We start from the raw sequence: 15,533 nt of genomic DNA on the forward strand, positions 1-15,533 counted from the left end.
AACAGAGGGCGAGAAACAGAGGTGATGAAACAGAGGGGCTGAAACAGAGGGGCTGAAACAGAGGGCGAGAAACAGAGGGGCTGAATCAGAGGGGGTGAATCAGAGGGGCTGAAACAGAGGGGCTGAAATAGAGGGCGAGAAACAAAGGGGCAGAAACAGCGGGCGAGAAACAGAGGGGCTGAAACAGAGGGGCTGAAACAGACGGGCTGAAACAGAGAGCCTGAAACAGAGGGCGAGAAACAGCGGGGCTGAAACAGAGGGCGCAAAACAGAGGGGCTGAAACAGAGGGGCTGAAACAGAGGGGCTGAAACAGAGGGGCTGAGACTGAGGGGCTGAATCAGAGGGGCTGAAACAGAGGGGCTGAATCAGAGGGGCTGAACCAGATGGCGAGAAGCAGAGGGGCTGAAACAGAGGGCGAGAAACAGAGGGGCTGAAACAGAGGGGCTGAAACAGAGGGGCTGAAACTGAGGGGCTGAATCAGAGGGGCTGAAACAGAGGGGCTGAATCAGAGGGGCTGAACCAGATGGCGAGAAGCAGAGGGGCTGAAACAGAGGGCGAGAAACAGAGGGACAGAAGCAGAGGGCGAGAAACAGAGGGCCTGAAACAGAGGGGCTGAAACAGAGGGCGAGAAACAGAGGGGCTGAAACAGAGGGCGAGAAACAGAGGGGCTGAAACAGAGGGGCTGAAACAGAGGGCGAGAAACAGAGGGGCTGAAACAGAGGGCAAGAAACAGAGGGGCTGAAACAGAGGGCGAGAAACAGAGGGGCTGAAACAGTGGGGCTGAAACAGAGTTGCTGAAACAGAGGGCGAGAAACAGAGGGGCTGAAACAGAGTGCGAGAAACAGAGGGGCGGAAACAGAGGGGCTGAAACAGTGGGGCTGAAACAGAGGGGGAGAAACAGAGGGGCTGAAACAGAGGGCGAGAAACAGAGGGGCTGAAACAGAGGGCGAGAAACAGAGATGCTGAAACAGATGGCGAGAAACAGAGGGGCTGAAACAGAGGGGCGGGAAACAGAGGGGCTGAATCAGAGGGGCTGACTGAGTGGGGCTGAATCAGAGGTGCTGAATCAGAGGCGCTGAAACAGAGGGTGAGAAACAGAGGGGCTGAAACAGAGGGGCTGAAACAGAGGGGCTGAAACAGAGGGCGAGAAACAGAGGGGCTGAAACCGAGTGCGAGAAACAGAGGGGCTGAAACATAGGGCGAGAAACAGAGGGGCTGAAACAGAGGGGCTGAAACAGAGGGGCTGAAACAGAGGGCCTGAATCAGAGGGGCTGATTCAGAGGGGCTGAAACAGAGGGGCTGAATCAGCGGGGCTGAAACAGTGGGCGAGAAACAGAGGGGCTGAAACAGAGGGCGAGAAACAGAGGGGCTGAAACAGAGGGGCTGAAACAGAGGGCGAGAAATAGAGGGGCTGAAACAGAGGGCGAGAAACAGAGGGGCTGAAACAGAGGGGCTGACACAGAGGGGCTGAAACAAAGGGGCTGAAACAGAGGGCGAGAAAAAGAGGGGCTGAAACAGAGGGCGAGAAACAGAGTGGCTGAAACACAGGGCGAGAAACAGAGGGGCTGAAATAGAGGGGTTGAAGCAGAGGGGCTGAAAGAGTGGGGCTGAAACAGAGGGCGAGAAACAGAGGGTCTGAAACAGAGGGTGAGAAACAGAGGGCGAAAAACAGAGGGGCTGAAAAAGAGGGCGCAAAACAGAGGGGCTAAAACAGAGGGCGTGAAACAGAGGGTGACAAACAGAGGGCGAGAAACAGAGGGGATGAAACACAGGGGCTGAAACAGAGGGGCTGAAACAGAGGGGCTGAAACTGAGGGGCTGAATCAGAGGGGCTGAAACAGAGGGGCTGAATCAGAGGGGCTGAACCAGATGGCGAGAAACAGAGGGGCTGAAACAGAGGGCGAGAAACAGAGGGGCAGAAGCAGAGGGCGAGAAACAGAGGGCCTGAAACAGAGGGGCTGAAACAGAGGGCGAGAAACAGAGGGGCTGAAACAGAGGGCGAGAAACAGAGGGGCTGAAACAGAGGGGCTGAAACAGAGGGGCTGAAACAGAGGGCGAGAAACAGAGGGGCTGAAACAGAGGGCGAGAAACAGAGGGGCTGTAACAGAGGGCGAGAAACAGAGGGGCTGAAACAGAGGGGCTGAAACAGAGGGGCTGAAACAGAGGGCGAGAAACAGAGGGGCTGAAACAGAGGGGCTGAAACAGAGAGGCTGAAAAAGATGGTGAAAAACAGCGGGGCTGAAACAGCGGGCGAGAAACAGTGGGGCTGAAACAGAGGGGATGAAACAGAGGGGCTCTAACAGAGGGGCTGAAACAGAGGGCGAGAAACAGAGGGGCTGAATCAGAGGGGCTGAATCAGAGGGGCTGAAACAGAGGGGCTGAAACAGAGGGCGAGAAAGAAAGGGGCTGAAACAGCGGGCGAGAAACAGAGGGGCTGAAACAGAGGGGCTGAAACAGAGGGGCTGAAACAGAGGGGCTGAAACAGAGGGCGAGAAACAGAGGGGCTAAATCAGAGGGGCTGAATCAGAGGGGCTGAAACAGATGGGCTGAATCAGAGGGGCTAAAACAGAGGGCGAGAAACAAAGGGGCTGAAACAGAGGGCGAGAAACAGAGGGGCTGAAACAGAGGGCGAGATACAGAGGGGCTGAAACAGAGGGGCTGAAACAGTGGGGCTGAAACAGGGGGGTAGAAACAGAGGGGCTGAAACAGAGGGCGAGAAACAGAGGGTCTGAAACAGAGGGCGAGAAACAGAGGGGCTGATACAGAGGGCGAGAAACAGAGGTGCTGAAACATAGGGCGAGAAACAGAGGGGCTGAAACAGAGGGGCTGAAACAGAGGGGCTGAAACAGAGGGCCTGAATCAGAGGGGCTGATTCAGAGGGGCTGAAACAGAGGGGCTGAATCAGCGGGGCTGAAACAGTGGGCGAGAAACAGAGGGGCTGAAACAGAGGGCGAGAAACAGAGGGGCTGAAACAGAGGGGCTGAAACAGAGGGCGAGAAACAGAGGGGCTGAAACAGAGGGCGAGAAACAGAGGGGCTGAAACAGAGGGGCTGACACAGAGGGGCTGAAACAAAGGGGCTGAAACAGAGGGCGAGAAACATAGGGGCTGAAACAGAGGGCGAGAAACAGAGTGGCTGAAACAGAGGGCGAGAAACAGAGGGGCTGAAATAGAGGGGTTGAAGCAGAGGGGCTGAAAGAGTGGGGCTGAAACAGAGGGCGAGAAACAGAGGGGCTGAAACAGAGGGCGAGAAACAGAGGGGCTGAAACACAGGGCGAGAAACAGAGGGGCTGAAACAGAGGGGCTGAAACAGAGGGGCTGAAACAGAGGGGCTGAAACAGAGGGGCTAAATCAGAGGGGCTGAATCAGAGGGGCTGAAACAGAGGGGCTGAAACAGAGAGCGAGAAACAGAGGGCGAAAAACAGAGGGGCTGAAAAAGAGGGCGCAAAACAGAGGGGCTGAAACAGAGGGCGTGAAACAGAGGGTGACAAACAGAGGGCGAGAAACAGAGGGGATGAAACACAGGGGCTGAAACAGAGGGGCTGAAACAGAGGGGCTGAAACTGAGGGACTGAATCAGAGGGGCTGAAACAGAGGGGCTGAATCAGAGGGGCTGAACCAGATGGCGAGAAACAGAGGGGCTGAAACAGAGGGCGAGAAACAGAGGGGCAGAAGCAGAGGGCGAGAAACAGAGGGCCTGAAACAGAGGGGCTGAAACAGAGGGCGAGAAACAGAGGGGCTGAAACAGAGGGCGAGAAACAGAGGGGCTGTAACAGAGGGCGAGAAACAGAGGGGCTGAAACAGAGGGGCTGAAACAGAGGGGCTGAAACAGAGGGCGAGAAACAGAGGGGCTGAAACAGAGGGGCTGAAACAGAGAGGCTGAAAAAGATGGTGAAAAACAGCGGGGCTGAAACAGAGGGCGAGAAACAGTGGGGCTGAAACAGAGGGGCTGAAACAGAGGGGCTGAAACAGAGGGGCTGAAACAGAGGGGGAGAAACAGAGCGGCTGAAACAGAGGGGCTAAAACAGAGGGCGAGAAACAGAGGGGCTGAAACCGAGGGCGAGAAACAGAGGGGCTGAAACAGAGGGCGAGAAACAGAGGGGCTGAAACAGTGGGGCTGAAACAGAGTTGCTGAAACAGAGGGCGAGAAACAGAGGGGCTGAAACAGAGGGCGAGAAACAGAGGGGCGGAAACAGAGGGGCTGAAACAGTGGGGCTGAAACAGAGGGGGAGAAACAGAGGGGCTGAAACAGAGGGCGAGAAACAGAGGGGCTGAAACAGAGGGCGAGAAACAGAGATGCTGAAACAGATGGCGAGAAACAGAGGGGCTGAAACAGAGGGGCGGGAAACAGAGGGGCTGAATCAGAGGGGCTGACTGAGTGGGGCTGAATCAGAGGTGCTGAATCAGAGGCGCTGAAACAGAGGGTGAGAAACAGAGGGGCTGAAACAGAGGGGCTGAAACAGAGGGGCTGAAACAGAGGGCGAGAAACAGAGGGGCTGAAACCGAGTGCGAGAAACAGAGGGGCTGAAACATAGGGCGAGAAACAGAGGGGCTGAAACAGAGGGGCTGAAACAGAGGGGCTGAAACAGAGGGCCTGAATCAGAGGGGCTGATTCAGAGGGGCTGAAACAGAGGGGCTGAATCAGCGGGGCTGAAACAGTGGGCGAGAAACAGAGGGGCTGAAACAGAGGGCGAGAAAGAGAGGGGCTGAAACAGAGGGGCTGAAACAGAGGGCGAGAAATAGAGGGGCTGAAACAGAGGGCGAGAAACAGAGGGGCTGAAACAGAGGGGCTGACACAGAGGGGCTGAAACAAAGGGGCTGAAACAGAGGGCGAGAAAAAGAGGGGCTGAAACAGAGGGCGAGAAACAGAGTGGCTGAAACAGAGGGCGAGAAACAGAGGGGCTGAAATAGAGGGGTTGAAGCAGAGGGGCTGAAAGAGTGGGGCTGAAACAGAGGGCGAGAAACAGAGGGTCTGAAACAGAGGGTGAGAAACAGAGGGCGAAAAACAGATGGGCTGAAAAAGAGGGCGCAAAACAGAGGGGCTGAAACAGAGGGCGTGAAACAGAGGGTGACAAACAGAGGGCGAGAAACAGAGGGCATGAAACACAGGGGCTGAAACAGAGGGGCTGAAACAGAGGGGCTGAAACTGAGGGGCTGAATCAGAGGGGCTGAAACAGAGGGGCTGAATCAGAGGGGCTGAACCAGATGGCGAGAAACAGAGGGGCTGAAACAGAGGGCGAGAAACAGAGGGGCAGAAGCAGAGGGCGAGAAACAGAGGGCCTGAAACAGAGGGGCTGAAACAGAGGGCGAGAAACAGAGGGGCTGAAACAGAGGGCGAGAAACAGAGGGGCTGAAACAGAGGGGCTGAAACAGAGGGGCTGAAACAGAGGGCGAGAAACAGAGGGGCTGAAACAGAGGGCGAGAAACAGAGGGGCTGTAACAGAGGGCGAGAAACAGAGGGGCTGAAACAGAGGGGCTGAAACAGAGGGGCTGAAACAGAGGGCGAGAAACAGAGGGGCTGAAACAGAGGGGCTGAAACAGAGAGGCTGAAAAAGATGGTGAAAAACAGCGGGGCTGAAACAGAGGGCGAGAAACAGTGGGGCTGAAACAGAGGGGATGAAACAGAGGGGCTGAAACAGAGGGGCTGAAACAGAGGGGCTGAAACAGAGGGGGAGAAACAGAGCGGCTGAAACAGAGGGGCTGAATCAGAGGGGCTAAAACAGAGGGCGAGAAACAGAGGGGCTGAGACCGAGGGCGAGAAACAGAGGGGCTGAAACAGAGGGCGAGAAACAGAGGGGCTGAAACAGTGGGGCTGAAACAGAGTTGCTGAAACAGAGGGCGAGAAACAGAGGGGCTGAAACAGAGGGCGAGAAACAGAGGGGCGGAAACAGAGGGGCTGAAACAGTGGGGCTGAAACAGAGGGGGAGAAACAGAGGGGCTGAAACAGAGGGCGAGAAACAGAGGGGCTGAAACAGAGGGCGAGAAACAGAGATGCTGAAACAGATGGCGAGAAACAGAGGGGCTGAATTAGAGGGGCTGACTGAGTGGGGCTGAATCAGAGGTGCTGAATCAGAGGCGCTGAAACAGAGGGTGAGAAACAGAGGGGCTGAAACAGAGGGGCTGAAACAGAGGGGCTGAAACAGAGGGGCTAAATCAGAGGGGCTGCATCAGAGAGGCTGAAACAGTGGGGCTGAATCAGAGGGGCTGAAACAGAGGGGCTGAAACAGAGGGCGAGAAATAGAGGGGCTGAAACAGGGGCCGAGAAACAGAGGGGCTGAAACAGAGGGGCTAAATCAGTGGGGCTGAAACAGAGGGGCTGAATCAGAGGGGCTGATTCAGAGGGGCTGAAACAGAGGTCGAGAAACAGAGGGTCTGAAACAGAGGGTGAGAAACAGAGGGGCTGAAACAGAGGGCGAGAAACAGAGGGGCTGAAGCAGAGGGGCTAAAACAGAGGGGCTGAAACAGAGGGGCTGAATCAGAGGAGCTGATTCAGAGGGGCTGAAACAGAGGGGCTGAAACAGAGGGCGGGAAACAGAGGGGCTGAATCAGAGGGGCTGAATCAGAGGGGCTGAAACAGAGGGGCTGAAACAGTGGGCGAGAAACAAAGGGGCTGAAACAGCAGGCGAGAAACAGAGGGGCTGAAACAGAGGGGCTGAAACAGAGATGCTGAAACAGAGGGGATGAAACAGAGGGCGAAAAACCGAGGGGCTAAATCAGAGGGGCTGAATCAGAGGGGCTAAAATAGAGGGGCTGAAACAGAGAGGCTGGAACAAAGGGGGAGAAACAGAGGGGCTGAAACAGATGGGGTGAATCAGAGGGGCTAAAACAGAGGGCGAGAAACAAAGGGGCTGAAACAGAGGGCGAGAAACAGAGGGGCTGAAACAGAGGGCGAGATACAGAGGGGCTGAAACAGAGGGGCTGGAACGGAGGGGCTGAAACAGAGGGCTAGAAACAGAGGGGCTGAAACAGAGGGGCTGGAACAGAGGGGCTGAAACAGAGGGCTAGAAACAGAGGGGCTGAAACAGAGGGCGAGATACAGAGGGGCTGAAACAGAGGGGCTGGAACAGAGGGGCTGAAACAGAGGGCTAGAAACAGAGGGGCTGAAACAGAGGGCGAAAAACAGAGGGACAGAAGCAGAGGGCGAGAAACAGAGGGCCTGAAACAGAGGGGCTGAAACAGAGGGCGAGAAACAGAGGGGCTGAAACAGAGGGCGAGAAACAGAGGGGCTGAAACAGAGGGGCTGAAACAGAGGGGCTGAAACAGAGGGCGAGAAACAGAGGGGCTGAAACAGAGGGCAAGAAACAGAGGGGCTGTAACAGAGGGCGAGAAACAGAGGGGCTGAAACAGAGGGGCTGAAACAGAGGGGCTGAAACAGAGGGGCTGAAACACAGGGCGAGAAACAGAGGGGCTGAAACAGAGGGGCTGAAACAGAGGGGCTGAAACAGTGGGCATGAAACAGAGGGCGAGAAACAGAGGGGCTGAAACAGAGGGCGAGAAACATAGGACGAGAAACAGAGGGGTTGAATCAGAGGGGCTGAAACAAAGGTCGAGAAACAGAGGGGCTGAAACAGAGGGCGAGAAACAGAGGGGCTGAAACAGAGGGGCTGAAACAGAGGGGCTGAAACAGAGGGGCTGAAACAGAGGGCGAGAAACAGAGGGGCTGAAACAGAGGGCGAGAAACAGAGTGGCTGAAACAGAGGGGCGGGAAACAGAGGGGCTGAATCAGAGGGGCTGAATCAGAGGGGCTGAATCAGAGGGGCTGAAACAGAGGGTGCGAAACAGAGGGGCTGAAACAGAGGGGCTGAAACAGAGGGGCTGAAACAGAGGGCGAGAAACAGAGGGGCTGAAACAGAGGGCGAGAAACAGAGGGGCTGAAACAGGCGGCGAGAAACAGAGGGGCTGAATCAGAGGGGCTAAATCAGAGGGGCTGAAACAGAGGGGCTGAATCAGAGGGGCTGATTCAGAGGGGCTGAAACAGAGGGCTGAATCAGAGGGGCTGAAACAGAGGGCGAGAAACAGAGGGGCTGAAACAGAGGGCGAGAAACAGAGGGGCTGAAACATAGGGCGAGAAACAGAGGGGCTGAAACAGAGGGGCTGAAACAGAGGGGCTGAATCAGAGGGGCTGATTCAGAGTGGCTGAAACAGAGGGGCTGAATCAGCGGGGCTGAAACAGAGGGCGAGAAACTGAGGGTCTGAAACAGAGGGGCTAAAACAGAGGGGCTGAAACAGAGGGGCTGAATCAGAGGAGTTGATTCAGAGGGGCTGAAACAGAGGGGGTGAATCAGCGGGGCTGAAACAGTGGGCGAGAAACAGAGGGGCTGAAACAGAGGGCGAGAAACAGAGGGGCTGAAACAGAGGGCGAGAAACAGAGGGGCTGAAACAGAGGGGCTGACACAGAGGGGCTGAAACAAAGGGGCTGAAACAGAGTGCGAGAAACAGAGGGGCTGAAACAGAGGGCGAGAAACAGAGTGGCTGAAACAGTGGGCGAGAAACAGAGGGGCTGAAATAGAGTGGTTGAAACAGAGGGGCTGAAACAGTGGTCTGAAACAGAGGGCGAGAAACAGAGGGGCTGAAACAGAGGGCGAGAAACAGAGGGGCTGAAACAGAGGGCGAGAAACAGAGGGGATGAAACAGAGGGGCTGAAACAGAGGGGCTGAAACAGAGGGCGAGAAACAGAGGGGCTGAATCAGAGGGGGTGAATCAGAGGGGCTGAAACAGAGGGGCTGAAATAGAGGGCGAGAAACAAAGGAGCTGAAACAGCGGGCGAGAAACAGAGGGGCTGAAACAGAGGGGCTGAAACAGACGGGCTGAAACAGAGAGCCTGAAACAGAGGGCGAGAAACAGAGGTTGACAAACAGAGGGCGAGAAACAGAGGGGATGAAACAGAGGGGCTGAAACAGAGGGGCTGAAACAGAGGGGCTGAAACTGAGGGGCTGAATCAGAGGGGCTGAAACAGAGGGGCTGAATCAGAGGGGCTGAACCAGATGGCGAGAAGCAGAGGGACTGAAACAGAGGGCGAGAAACAGAGGGACAGAAGCAGAGTGCGAGAAACAGAGGGCCTGAAACAGAGGGGCTGAAACAGAGGGCGAGAAACAGAGGGGCTGAAACAGAGGGTGAGAAACAGAGGGGCTGAAACAGAGGGGCTGAAACAGAGGGGCTGAAACAGAGGGCGAGAAACAGAGTGGCTGAAACAGAGGGCAAGAAACAGAGGGGCTGTAACAGAGGGCGAGAAACAGAGGGGCTGAAACAGAGGGGCTGAAACAGAGGGGCTGAAACAGAGAGGCTGAAACACAGGGCGAGAAACAGAGGGGCTGAAACAGAGGGGCTGAAACAGAGGGGCTGAAACAGTGGGCATAAAACAGAGGGCGAGAAACAGAGGGGCTGAAACAGAGGGCGTGAAACATAGGGCGAGAAACAGAGGGGCTGAATCAGAGGGGCTGAAACAGAGGGCGAGAAACAGAGGGGCTGAAACAGAGGGCGAGAAACAGAGGGGCTGAAACAGAGGGCGAGAAACAGAGGGGCTGAAACAGAGGGGCTGACACAGAGGGGCTGAAACAAAGGGGCTGAAACAGAGTGCGAGAAACAGAGGGGCTGAAACAGAGGGCGAGAAACAGAGTGGCTGAAACAGAGGGCGAGAAACAGTGGGGCTGAAATAGAGGGGTTGAAACAGAGGGGCTGAAACAGTGGTCTGAAACAGAGGGCGAGAAACAGAGGGGCTGAAACAGAGGGCGAGAAACAGAGGTGATGAAACAGAGGGGCTGAAACAGAGGGGCTGAAACAGAGGGCGAGAAACAGAGGGGCTGAATCAGAGGGGGTGAATCAGAGGGGCTGAAACAGAGGGGCTGAAATAGAGGGCGAGAAACAAAGGGGCAGAAACAGCGGGCGAGAAACAGAGGGGCTGAAACAGAGGGGCTGAAACAGACGGGCTGAAACAGAGAGCCTGAAACAGAGGGCGAGAAACAGCGGGGCTGAAACAGAGGGCGCAAAACAGAGGGGCTGAAACAGAGGGGCTGAAACAGAGGGGCTGAAACAGAGGGGCTGAGACTGAGGGGCTGAATCAGAGGGGCTGAAACAGAGGGGCTGAATCAGAGGGGCTGAACCAGATGGCGAGAAGCAGAGGGGCTGAAACAGAGGGCGAGAAACAGAGGGGCTGAAACAGAGGGGCTGAAACAGAGGGGCTGAAACTGAGGGGCTGAATCAGAGGGGCTGAAACAGAGGGGCTGAATCAGAGGGGCTGAACCAGATGGCGAGAAGCAGAGGGGCTGAAACAGAGGGCGAGAAACAGAGGGACAGAAGCAGAGGGCGAGAAACAGAGGGCCTGAAACAGAGGGGCTGAAACAGAGGGCGAGAAACAGAGGGGCTGAAACAGAGGGCGAGAAACAGAGGGGCTGAAACAGAGGGGCTGAAACAGAGGGCGAGAAACAGAGGGGCTGAAACAGAGGGCAAGAAACAGAGGGGCTGTAACAGAGGGCGAGAAACAGATGGCGAGAAGCAGAGGGGCTGAAACAGAGGGCGAGAAACAGAGGGACAGAAGCAGAGGGCGAGAAACAGAGGGCCTGAAACAGAGGGGCTGAAACAGAGGGCGAGAAACAGAGGGGCTGAAACAGAGGGCGAGAAACAGAGGGGCTGAAACAGAGGGGCTGAAACAGAGGGCGAGAAACAGAGGGGCTGAAACAGAGGGCAAGAAACAGAGGGGCTGTAACAGAGGGCGAGAAACAGAGGGGCTGAAACAGAGGGGCTGAAACAGAGGGGCTGAAACAGAGGGGCTGAAACACAGGGCGAGAAACAGAGGGGCTGAAACAGAGGGGCTGAAACAGAGGGGCTGAAACAGTGGGCATGAAACAGAGGGCGAGAAACAGAGGGGCTGAAACAGAGGGCGAGAAACATAGGGCGAGAAACAGAGGGGCTGAATCAGAGGGGCTGAAACAGAGGGCGAGAAACAGAGGGGCTGAAACAGAGGGCGAGAAACAGAGGGGCTGAAACAGAGGGGCTGAAACAGAAGGGCTGAAACAGAGCGGCTGAAACAGAGGGCGAGAAACAGAGGGGCTGAAACAGAGGGGGAGAAACAGAGTGGCTGAAACAGAGGGGCGGGAAACAGAGGGGCTGAATCAGAGGGGCTGAATCAGAGGGGCTGAATCAGAGGGGCTGAAACAGAGGGTGCGAAACAGAGGGGCTGAAACAGAGGGGCTGAAACAGAGGGCGAGAAACAGAGGGGCTGAAACAGAGGGCGAGAAACAGAGGGGCTGAAACAGGCGGCGAGTAACAGAGGGGCTGAAACAGAGGGGCTAAATCAGAGGGGCTGAAACAGAGGGGCTGAATCAGAGGGGCTGATTCAGAGGGGCTGAAACAGAGGGCTGAATCAGAGGGGCTGAAACAGAGGGCGAGAAACAGAGGGGCTGAAACAGAGGGCGAGAAACAGAGGGGCTGAAACATAGGGCGAGAAACAGAGGGGCTGAAACAGAGGGGCTGAAACAGAGGGGCTGAATCAGAGGGGCTGATTCAGAGTGGCTGAAACAGAGGGGCTGAAACAGAAGGGCTGAAACAGAGCGGCTGAAACAGAGGGCGAGAAACAGAGGGGCTGAAACAGAGGGGGAGAAACAGAGTGGCTGAAACAGAGGGGCGGGAAACAGAGGGGCTGAATCAGAGGGGCTGAATCAGAGGGGCTGAATCAGAGGGGCTGAAACAGAGGGTGCGAAACAGAGGGGCTGAAACAGAGGGGCTGAAACAGAGGGCGAGAAACAGAGGGGCTGAAACAGAGGGCGAGAAACAGAGGGGCTGAAACAGGCGGCGAGTAACAGAGGGGCTGAAACAGAGGGGCTAAATCAGAGGGGCTGAAACAGAGGGGCTGAATCAGAGGGGCTGATTCAGAGGGGCTGAAACAGAGGGCTGAATCAGAGGGGCTGAAACAGAGGGCGAGAAACAGAGGGGCTGAAACAGAGGGCGAGAAACAGAGGGGCTGAAACATAGGGCGAGAAACAGAGGGGCTGAAACAGAGGGGCTGAAACAGAGGGGCTGAATCAGAGGGGCTGATTCAGAGTGGCTGAAACAGAGGGGCTGAATCAGCGGGGCTGAAACAGAGGGCGAGAAACTGAGGGTCTGAAACAGAGGGGCTAAAACAGAGGGGCTGAAACAGAGGGGCTGAATCAGAGGAGCTGATTCAGAGGGGCTGAAACAGAGGGGCTGAATCAGCGGGGCTGAAACAGTGGGCGAGAAACAGAGGGGCTGAAACAGAGGGCGAGAAACAGAGGGGCAGAAACAGAGGGCGAGAAACAGAGGGGATGAAACAGAGGGGCTGAAACAGAGGGCGAGAAACAGAGGGGCTGAAACAGAGGGCGAGAAACAGAGGGGCTGAAACAGAGGGGCTGACACAGAGGGGCTGAAACAAATGGGCTGAAACAGAGTGCGAGAAACAGAGGGGCTGAAACAGAGGGCGAGAAACAGAGTGGCTGAAACAGAGGGCGAGAAACAGAGGGGCTGAAATAGAGGGGTTGAAACAGAGGGTCTGAAACAGTGGTCTGAAACAGAGGGCGAGAAACAGAGGGGCTGAAACAGAGGGCGAGAAACAGAGGGGCTGAAACAGAGGGCGAGAAACAGAGGGGATGAAACAGAGGGGCTGAAACAGAGGGGCTGAAACAGAGGGCGAGAAACAGAGGGGCTGAATCAGAGGGGGTGAATCAGAGGGGCTGAAACAGAGGGGCTGAAATAGAGGGCGAGAAACAAAGTGGCTGAAGCAGCGGGCGAGAAACAGAGGGGCTGAAACAGAGGGGCTGAAACAGACGGGCTGAAACCGAGAGCCTGAAACAGAGGGCGAGAAACAGCGGGGCTGAAACAGAGGGCGCAAAACAGAGGGGCTGAAACAGAGGGCGTGAAACAGAGGTTGACAAACAGAGGGCGAGAAACAGAGGGGATGAAACAGAGGGGCTGAAACAGAGGGGCTGAAACAGAGGGGCTGAAACTGAGGGGCTGAATCAGAGGGGCTGAAACAGATGGGCTGAATCAGAGGGGCTGAACCAGATGGCGAGAAGCAGAGGGGCTGAAACAGAGGGCGAGAAACAGAGGGACAGAAGCAGAGGGCGAGAAACAGAGGGCCTGAAACAGAGGGGCTGAAACAGAGGGCGAGAAACAGAGGGGCTGAAACAGAGGGCGAGAAACAGAGGGGCTGAAACAGAGGGGCTGAAACAGAGGGCGAGAAACAGAGGGGCTGAAACAGAGGGCAAGAAACAGAGGGGCTGTAACAGAGGGCGAGAAACAGAGGGGCTGAAACAGAGGGGCTGAAACAGAGGGGCTGAAACAGAGGGGCTGAAACTCAGGGCGAGAAACAGAGGGGCTGAAACAGAGGGGCTGAAATAGAGGGGCTGAAACAGTGGGCATGAAACAGAGGGCGAGAAACAGAGGGGCTGAAACAGAGGGCGAGAAACATAGGGCGAGAAACAGAGGGGCTGAATCAGAGGGGCTGAAACAGAGGGCGAGAAACAGAGGGGCTGAAACAGAGGGCGAGAAACAGAGGGGCTGAAACAGAGGGGCTGAAACAGAGGGGCTGAAATAGAGGGGCTGAAACAGAGGGCGAGAAACAGAGGGGCTGAAACAGAGGGCGAGAAACAGAGCGGATGAAACAGAGGGGCGGGAAACAGAGGGGCTGAATCAGAGGGGCTGAATCAGAGGGGCTGAATCAGAGGGGCTGAAACAGAGGGTGCGAAACAGAGGGGCTGGAACAGAGGGGCTGAAACAGAGGGGCTGAAACAGAGGGCGAGAAACAGAGGGGCTGAAACAGAGGGCGAGAAACAGAGGGGCTGAAACAGGCGGCGAGAAACAGAGGGGCTGAAACAGAGGGGCTAAATCAGAGGGGCTGAAACAGAGGGGCTGAATCAGAGGGGCTGATTCAGAGGGGCTGAAACAGAGGGCTGAATCAGAGGGGCTGAAACAGAGGGCGAGAAACAGAGGGTCTGAAACAGAGTGTGAGAAACTGAGGGGCTGAAACAGAGGGCGAGAAACAGAGGGGCTGAAACAGAGGGGCTGGCACAGAGGGGCTGAAACAAAGGGGTTAAACAGAGGGCGAGAAACAGAGGGGCTGAAACAGAGGGCGAGAAACAGAGGGGCTGAAACAGAGGGGCTGAAACAGAGGGGCTGAAACAGAGGGGTTGAAACAGAGGGGCTGAAACAGTGGGGCTGAAACAGAGGGCGAGAAACAGAGGGGCTGAAACAGAGGGCGAGAAACAGAGGGGCTGAAACAGAGGGCGAGAAACAGAGGGGCTGAAACAGAGGGGCTGAAACAGAGGGGCTTAAACAGAGGGGGTGAAACAGAGGGCGAGAAAAAGAGGGGCTAAATCAGAGGAGCTGAATCAGAGTGGCTGAAACAGAGGGGCTGAAACAGAGGGCGAGAAACAAAGGGGCTGAAACAGCGGCCGAGAAGCAGATGGGCTGAAACAGAGTGGCTAAATCAGAGGGGCTGATTCAGAGCGGCTGAAACAGAGGGCTGTTTCAGAGGGGCTGAAACAGAGGGCGAGAAACAGAGGGTCTGAAACAGAGTGTGAGAAACAGAGGGGCTGAAACAGAGGGCGAGAAACAGAGGGGCTGAAACAGAGGGGCTAAAACAGAGGGGCTGAAACAGAGGGGCTGAATCAGAGGGGCTGATTCAGAGGGGCTGAAACAGAGGGGCTGAATCAGCGGGGCTGAAACAGTGGGCGAGAAACAGAGGGGCTGAAACAGAGGGCGAGAAACAGAGGGGCTGAAACAGAGGGGCCGAAACAGAGGGCGAGAAACAGAGGGGCTGAAACAGATGGCGAGAAACAGAGTGGCTGAAACAGAGGGGCTGACACAGAGGGGCTGAAACAAAGGGGCTGAAACAGAGGGCGAGAAACAGAGGGGCTGAAATAGAGGGGTTGAAACAGAGGGGCTGAAACAGTGGGGCTGAAACAGAGGGCGAGAAACAGAGGGGCTGAAACAGAGGGCGAGAAACAGAGGGGCTGAAACAGAGGGCAAGAAACAGAGGGGCTGAAACAGAGGGGCTGAAACAGAGGGGCTGAAACAGAGGGTGAGAAACAGAGGGGCTAAATCAGAGGGGCTGAATCAGAGGGGCTGAAACAGAGGGTCTGAAACAGAGAGCGAGAAACAAAGGGGCTGAAAGAGCGGGCGAGAAACAGAGGGGCTGAAACAGAGGGGCTGAAACAGACGGGCTGAAACAGAGAGCCTGAAACAGAGGGCGAGAAACAGAGGGGCTGAAACAGAGGGCGCAAAACAGAGGGGCTGAAACAGAGGGCGTGAAACAGAGGGCGAGAAACAGAGGGCGAGAAACAGAGGGGATGAAACACAGGGGCTGAAACAGAGGGGCAGAAACAGAGGGGCTGAAACTGAGGGGCTGAATCAGAGGGGCTGAAACAGAGGGGCTGAATCAGAGGGGCTGAACCAGATGGCGAGAAACAGAGGCGCTGAAACAGAGGGCGAGAAACACAGGGGCAGAAGCAGAGGGCGATAAACAGAGGGCCTGAAACAGAGGGGCTGAAACAGAGGGCGAGAAACAGAGGGGCTGAAACAGAGGGC

This window comes from Chiloscyllium punctatum, chromosome 47, assembly GCF_047496795.1.
Source record: "Chiloscyllium punctatum isolate Juve2018m chromosome 47, sChiPun1.3, whole genome shotgun sequence".
Taxonomy (NCBI): domain Eukaryota; kingdom Metazoa; phylum Chordata; class Chondrichthyes; order Orectolobiformes; family Hemiscylliidae; genus Chiloscyllium; species Chiloscyllium punctatum.